Consider the following 6960-nt stretch of genomic DNA (forward strand, 5'->3'; position numbering starts at 1 on the left):
GCATGAGAGCTGCAGGAAAGGGTAATTAAATTTAATAGAAGCCACCCCTTTGCTTTGAAGCTGGCCTGGTTTTAGGGCCACAAGGAGAAGCAATTAAACTCCAGCAGCATGGATTTAAGCTGCAGGTAGAGAGTAATTTATTTATTTTCTTAAAGGAAATTTCCTCAGTAAACGGATTTGGATTGTCAGATCTGATTGGATTTTAAAGCTGGAGAGATTTCCTTCTTTGGGAGTTTTGCTTCTCTTGAAGGAAAATGAAATTATTTCACAAATTCATGATTTTATCAAAAAATTAGTGGTTAAATGAGGCAACAAGGAAAGGAAAAAAATATTCTAGAATGCCATAATCAGTGCCAAAGTCACTTCTAACTATTTAAAAATAATTTTTAGGAGTTTCCTATAAAGGATCAATTGGAATAAATGGTTAAAAATTATTTATAAATTGCTCAGGAACGACTGGGGGAAGAGAATTTTCGAGAATCTGCTCGGGACCGGCAGGCACAGAGCTGAAACCTGCCTTGTTCATCACTGCGTTCCTGCAGCTCCGAGGATGAATCTCCAAACTCAGGGATGCCCTCTGCTGCCTTGGGACCGAGCATCACCTGGCACCTCCTCCTGCAGCCCTGCCAGCGATCTCGGGGCTCTCTTCCTCTCCTCAAGAGCTCTTTTCTTTTGCTGCAGGACTTTTCTTTTCCTTCCTTGCAGGACTTTCCCTTTCCTGAAGGAATTTTCCTTTCCTTCAGGACTCTTTCCCTTTCCTTCAGGGTTCTTTTCCTTTCCTGCAGGGTTCTTTCCTTCCCTGGAGGAATTTCCCTTTCCTGCAGGGCTCTTTCCCTTTCCTGCAGGACTTTTCCTTTCCTGAAGAGCTCTTTCCCTTTCCTGCAGGACTTTTCCTTTCCTGCAGGAATTTTTCTCTTCTGCAGCTCTTTTCCTTTCCTTTAGGACTCTTTCCCTTACCTGCAGGGCTCTTTTCTTTTCCTTCAGGGTTCTTTTCCTCTCCTGCAAGGCTCTTTCTCTTTCCTGCAGGAATTCTCCTTTCCTGCAGGATCTTTCCTTTTCCTGCAGGAATTTTCCTTTCCTGCAGGGCTCTTTCCCTTTCCTGCAGGACTTTTCCTTTCCTGAAGAGCTCTTTTCCTTTCCTGCAGGAATTTTTCTCTTCTGCAGCTTTTTCCTTTCCTTTAGGACTCTTTCCCTTACCTGCAGGGCTCTTTTCTTTTCCTTCAGGGTTTTTTTCCTCTCCTGCAAGGCTCTTTCTCTTTCCTGCAGGAATTCTCCTTTCCTGCAAGGCTCTTTCCCTTTCCTGCAGGATCTTTCCTTCCCTGAAGGAATTTCCCTTTCCTGCAAGGCTCTTTCCCTTTCCTGCAGGAATTTTCCTTCCCTGCAGGAATTTTCCTTTCCTGCAGGAATTTTCCTTTCCTGCAGGATATTTCCCTTTCCTGCAGGGCTCTTTTCCTACAGGATTCTTTTCCTTTCCTGCAGGACTTTTCCTTTCCTGAAGAGCTCTTTTCCTTTCTTAGGGAAGGGAAGGGTTTGGAATGTTTCCAGAGAGGGACTCTGCACACCCTGCCCGGACAAATTCACAATTTAAATCCTCCCTGTACCCACAGCACAGCTGGGAATGCCCCAGAGGATCCTGCAACTCCCTCCCTGTTCTACCGAGGGAATTGAGTCCCAAATGACTGAGATGTCATCCCATTCAAACCAAACCTGAAATAAAAGTGAGGGGATGAATTCCCAGTGCCCTGGGGAGCCCTGGCAGCACAAGGAGGCTGCAGTGGAGGCAGGGAGTGTGTGCCAAGTTCTGTTATCTCGTGGTGTGCCCTTGAGCAAAGTCGTGCCTGGGAGGGGAATGGAAGCAGCCAGGCCAGGCCTGCAGAGCAGTAATGATGGGCTGCTGAAGGATTTTCTGCTGCAAGGAGCTGACCTGGGTCCCCGCATGCAAAACGAGTTTGGCATCAATGGATCCATCTGAGATTGCATCAGCAATGCTCTGTGAGGGTGAAATCTCATTAAAAGCACTCACAGAGCTCTCTGTGAACCCAGGTGAACATCCTTTCCCTTCCCTTCCCTTCCCTTCCCTTCCCTTCCCTTCCCTTCCCTTCCCTTCCCTTCCCTTCCCTTCCCTTCCCTTCCCTTCCCTTCCCTTCCCTTCCCTTCCCTTCCCTTCCCTTCCCTTCCCTTCCCTTCCCTTCCCTTCCCTTCCCTTCCCTTCCCTTCCCTTCCCTTCCCTTCCCTTCCCTTCCCTTCCCTTCCCTTCCCTTCCCTTCCCTTCCCTTCCCTTCCCTTCCCTTCCCTTCCCTTCCCTTCCCTTCCCCTCCCCCTCCCCTCCCCTCCCCTCCCCCTCCCCTCCCTCCCTCCCCTCCCACCAATTTTTTATTATTTTTATTTCACATCAGACTTTTTTCAGTGCTCCTAAAAACATTTCATTTGCCTGAAATTAAACATTTCAGCCACTACCAATGAGAGATGAAGAATGAGAGAACATTCCAGAGCTTTTGCAGGTGGAGCTGTCCCTGCCTGGAGCTCTTCAGGGTGACAGAAGTTTTGCAGTCCTTACCCCAGACCCACATGTGCACCCACACACAGATTTTATGAAGCCATTCCATGCAAGGATTTTATGTACGTATAATTTTTTTTTTTTTTTTTTATTTGGAAAACTTCAGAGTGCTGTTTTTTTCTCACACAGTAAAGTTAGCTTTGCTGAGATTCATTAGTCCCCCTTTCCCCCTGTGTGTAAATGGATCTCTCTCAGTTATGCAATGCAAAGGGTACACAACCATGAAAAGTGCAGAGCCAGCCAAAAAAAGCATTGTTCTGAACTTGGACGTGTAAAATATTCATATTCAATAATAAAAAAAAAAAAAAAAAAAACTCCAGCCCTTAGTAAAAAATTCAGTGTAAAATATGCATTGTCCTCCCATCCCCAGGGCTGCAGCCTCACGTTCCTGGGGTTTTCACTGCCTGGTTGGACTCGATTAATTCCAAACCAGTTCACCCCAGACATGCCAGGGTGAGGTGCCTGAATTGATTCTGCTTTCTCTGAGGGCACTGCAGGAAGAGCTGGCAGCACCTGGGGCTGCTCAAGATGTGTCAGAAAGTCTCTTTTCCCAGCCTTGTGGTCAAAGAAGGAGTCAGAACTCTTAATTTCTCATTCTCAAGGTTGTTTATTGTTCCTTATCTATAAAATCTTTTCTCCTGACCTGTCAAGATCCATTCAGCAGGACAGACAGAGGCACTCTGGTGTTATCTTTTTATACTAAAAACTACGTGTACAATATTTACCACAACTTCCCAATACCCATCACCTGTGTCAGACAGTGAGCTTCTACTCTAAACCAATCCAAAAGTGCCAACGTCACCCAGAAGATGGAGGCCAAGAAGAAGAAGAAGAAAGGCTGGACATGCCCAGATTCCTCCATCTTGCCCCCCGAACCCCCATTCTAAAAAAAACCAAAAAAATCCATTAAGAATTCTCTACAAATCCATTTCCCACCTGTCCCCACCTCTCTTGCACTGCAGAATCTCCTGTGGGGCTCTCACAGGGAAGAAGGAATGAAATGGTCCTGTTGGGATCATTCCATTCCCATTGGGATCATTCCATTCCCATTGGGATCATTCCATTCCCTGTTGGGATCATTCCCTTCCCTCTTGGGATCATTCCATTCCCATTGGGATCATTCCATTCCCTGTTGGGATCATTCCCTTCCCTCTTGGGATCATTCCATTCCCATTGGGATCATTCCATTCCCTGTTAGGATCATTCCATTCCCTGTTGGGATCATTCCATTCCCATTGGGATCATTCCATTCCCATTGGGATCATTTACTTTCCCTGTTGGGATCATCTAATTTCCCTGTTGGGATCATTCCGTTCCCTTTTGGGATCATTTCATTCCCTGTTGGGATTATTTAATTTCCCTGTTGGGATAATTTAATTCCCATTGGGATCATTCCATTTTCCTGTTGGGATCATTCCATTTCCCTGTTGGGATCATTCCATTCCCTTTTGGGATCATTTAATTTCCCTGTTGGGATCATTCCATTCTCTGCTGAGATAATTTCATTCCATTCCCGTTGGGATCATCTCATTCCCTGTTGGGATCATTTCATTTCCCTGTTGGGATAATTTCATTCCATTCCCATTGGGATCATTCCATTTCCCTGTTGGGATCATTCCATTCCCTTTTGGGATCATATAATTTAATTTCTTCTTGGTACCATTTATTTTCCATGTTGGAATAATTTCATTCCCATTGGAATAATTCCATTCCCGGTTGGGATCATTCCATTCCCTGTTGTGATAATTTAGTTCCCTCTTGGGATAATTTAATTCCATTCCCTGTTGGGATCATTCCATTCCCTGTTGGGATAATTTCATTTCCCTGTTGGGATGTCTCATTTCCCTGTTGGGATCATTCCATTCCCCTTTGGGATCATTTAATTTCCCTGTTGGGATCATTCCATTCTCTGCTGAGATAATTTCATTCCATTCCCGTTGGGATCATCTCATTCCCTGTTGGGATCATCTCATTTCCCTGTTGGGATCATTCCATTTCCTTGTTGGGATCATATAATTTCCCTGCTGTGATTTAATTCTGATTTTCCTGCTGGAGCTGTGTGTGTCCCAGGGGGTGACACAGGAGGACAGCAGAGTGCAGGACAGGCAGAGCAGCCTCACCTGGGACTGGAATTCACCACCAGACCCTCAACAGGTGCCCTGAGCTGTTTTTATGGCATTAAAACCCACTTTTTTAGTGCCATAAAAGCATTAAAAAAGCATAAAAGCAAGTGGGACCCAGGAGCCCAGCACTGGAGGGGAATATTAAAGTGTTATTATGAACATTGCTTAAAAAAAAGAGAACTCAGGAACAGGAGGAAAGGCTCTGGCCCTTCAATTTTATGAAGATATATGGGAGAAAAGAATGAGAAACTCCAAAAAAACAATGCCTGAGATGTTTCTTTTATCTAAAGTACAACCAGTTCAATGTTTTACACAGAATGAGTCCCAAAGAACATAAATCAGGGGATGGAAGAGATGTTTTAAAAAGGCCTCCAAATATAATTTCTTTACCTCCCACGTTCTCAGGCCAAATATTTTAAATGGAAAAGCATATGGGACACAAAGCATGGATATTATCAGTGTCTTTAAGGACCTTTCCCAGCAAGGTGATTTGTTCTGGGTCCCCAGTCTGATATTTATAAATAAAGAAAAGGAAGGAGAGGAAAAAAAAAATAAAAAAAAAATCAGAAGCTGGGAAAGCTGTGACCACAAGAGACAGTATGGAAATAATTAAAATTATTCTTTTTAATAATAATTAAATGCCATGATGAGACAGCTGTCAGTCATGGCGAGATTTTTGGTGGGAAAAAAGAGCTGAAATTGTTCTTCCAGTTCTGTTGGGTCAGATTTGTGCCACAGCACTGGGATTGCCTTGAAGGGAACTGGGAGGATGAAGGGAAGGAAATTAGGAGGATGAAATTAAAGAACTGGGGGGGACAAATAAAGGAAATTGGGAGGATAAAAATATAGGTATTGGGAAGATGAAGGGAAGGGAACTGGGACGATAAAATGAAAGAACTGGGAGGATGAAGGGAAGAAAATTGGGAGGATGAAGTGAAGGGACTGGGAGGATGAAATGAAGGAAACTGGGAGGATGAAATGAAGGGAACTGGGAGAATGAAATGAAGGAAACTGGGAGGATGAAATGAAGGAAACTGGGAGGATGAAACGAAGGAAATTGGGAGGATGAAACGAAGGAAACTGGGAGAATGAAATGAAGGAAATTGGGAGGATGAAATGAAGGGAACTGGGAGAATTAAAGGAACTGGGAGGATGAAGGGAAGGAAATAGGGAGGATGAAATGAAGGCAATTGGTAAAATGAAGGGAAGGGAACTAGAAGGATGAATGGAACTGGGAGAATGAAATGAAGGAAATTGGGAGGATAAAAGAAGATGAAGAGAAGGAAACTGGGAGGATGAAGTGATGGGAACTGGGAGGATGAAGAGAAGGAGACTGAGAGAATGAAGGAACTGGGAGAATGAAATGAAGAAAATTAGGAGGATGAAAAGATGGGAACTGGGAGGACGAAATAAAGGAAATTGGGAGGACAAAGGGAAGGAAATTGGGAATATGAAATGAAGGGAATGGGAAAGAAGTGAACGAACTGGGAGGATGAAGTGAAGGGAACTGGAAGAATGAAGGGAACTGGGAGGATGAAGAGAAGGGAGCTGGGAGGATGAAGTGGCCTCAGTGGCTTTGTGTAACCTCCCAGCCTCCCCACCCCAGTTCAGTCCCTCCATCCCCATCCCTGTCCCTCGGTGCTCCTGCAGCCTCTGGGAATTTCCTGCTGCTTTTTCCAGGACTCCCTGCCTGAGAGCAGAGAGGGGAGCTCGCTGCTGTTGGGAATTTCTCCTGCTGGGGTTCCCCAGCCAGCTCAGATCAACCAGGAGCCCCTGCAATGCAGAGGAGATCTGGAAATGTGGAAATGTTCATCCCCTCAGATCCTTTGCTCCCCTGACAGATCCAAGTGGAAACTCAGGCCCTGCCAAAGCTGTTCCATTCCCAGATTCCTTTGGAAAACAGCAGAATTTTCAGCACAGTGCATCAGGGGAGCTGTGCTGGTGGGCTGGTGACACCCTCTGAAGGACCTGAAGCCAAAATAATATGGATTTCCTGGAAGCACATCCCCCCAGAGGGAGAGATCGTGGATTTTGGAGGTATCCAAGGCAAGAGCCCAGATGCTGATCCCAGTGGAGGATGCAGAGCTGAGGCTTTCACTGCTGAGGTCATTGTTCCTTCAGGAGGGGAGGGATGGATCCCTGCAATCCAGGATGAGCTCCAGCTTGCAGGCTCAGAATTTACATTTCCAGATCCATCACAGCCTTTCAGGGCAAGCCACCAACATCTGGGTTCATCCCATCTCACATCTGTAACTAAACCAAAAACTTTAAACCCTGATC

The sequence above is a fragment of the Ammospiza nelsoni genome, chromosome 22 (genome assembly GCF_027579445.1).
Source record: "Ammospiza nelsoni isolate bAmmNel1 chromosome 22, bAmmNel1.pri, whole genome shotgun sequence".
Classification (NCBI taxonomy): domain Eukaryota; kingdom Metazoa; phylum Chordata; class Aves; order Passeriformes; family Passerellidae; genus Ammospiza; species Ammospiza nelsoni.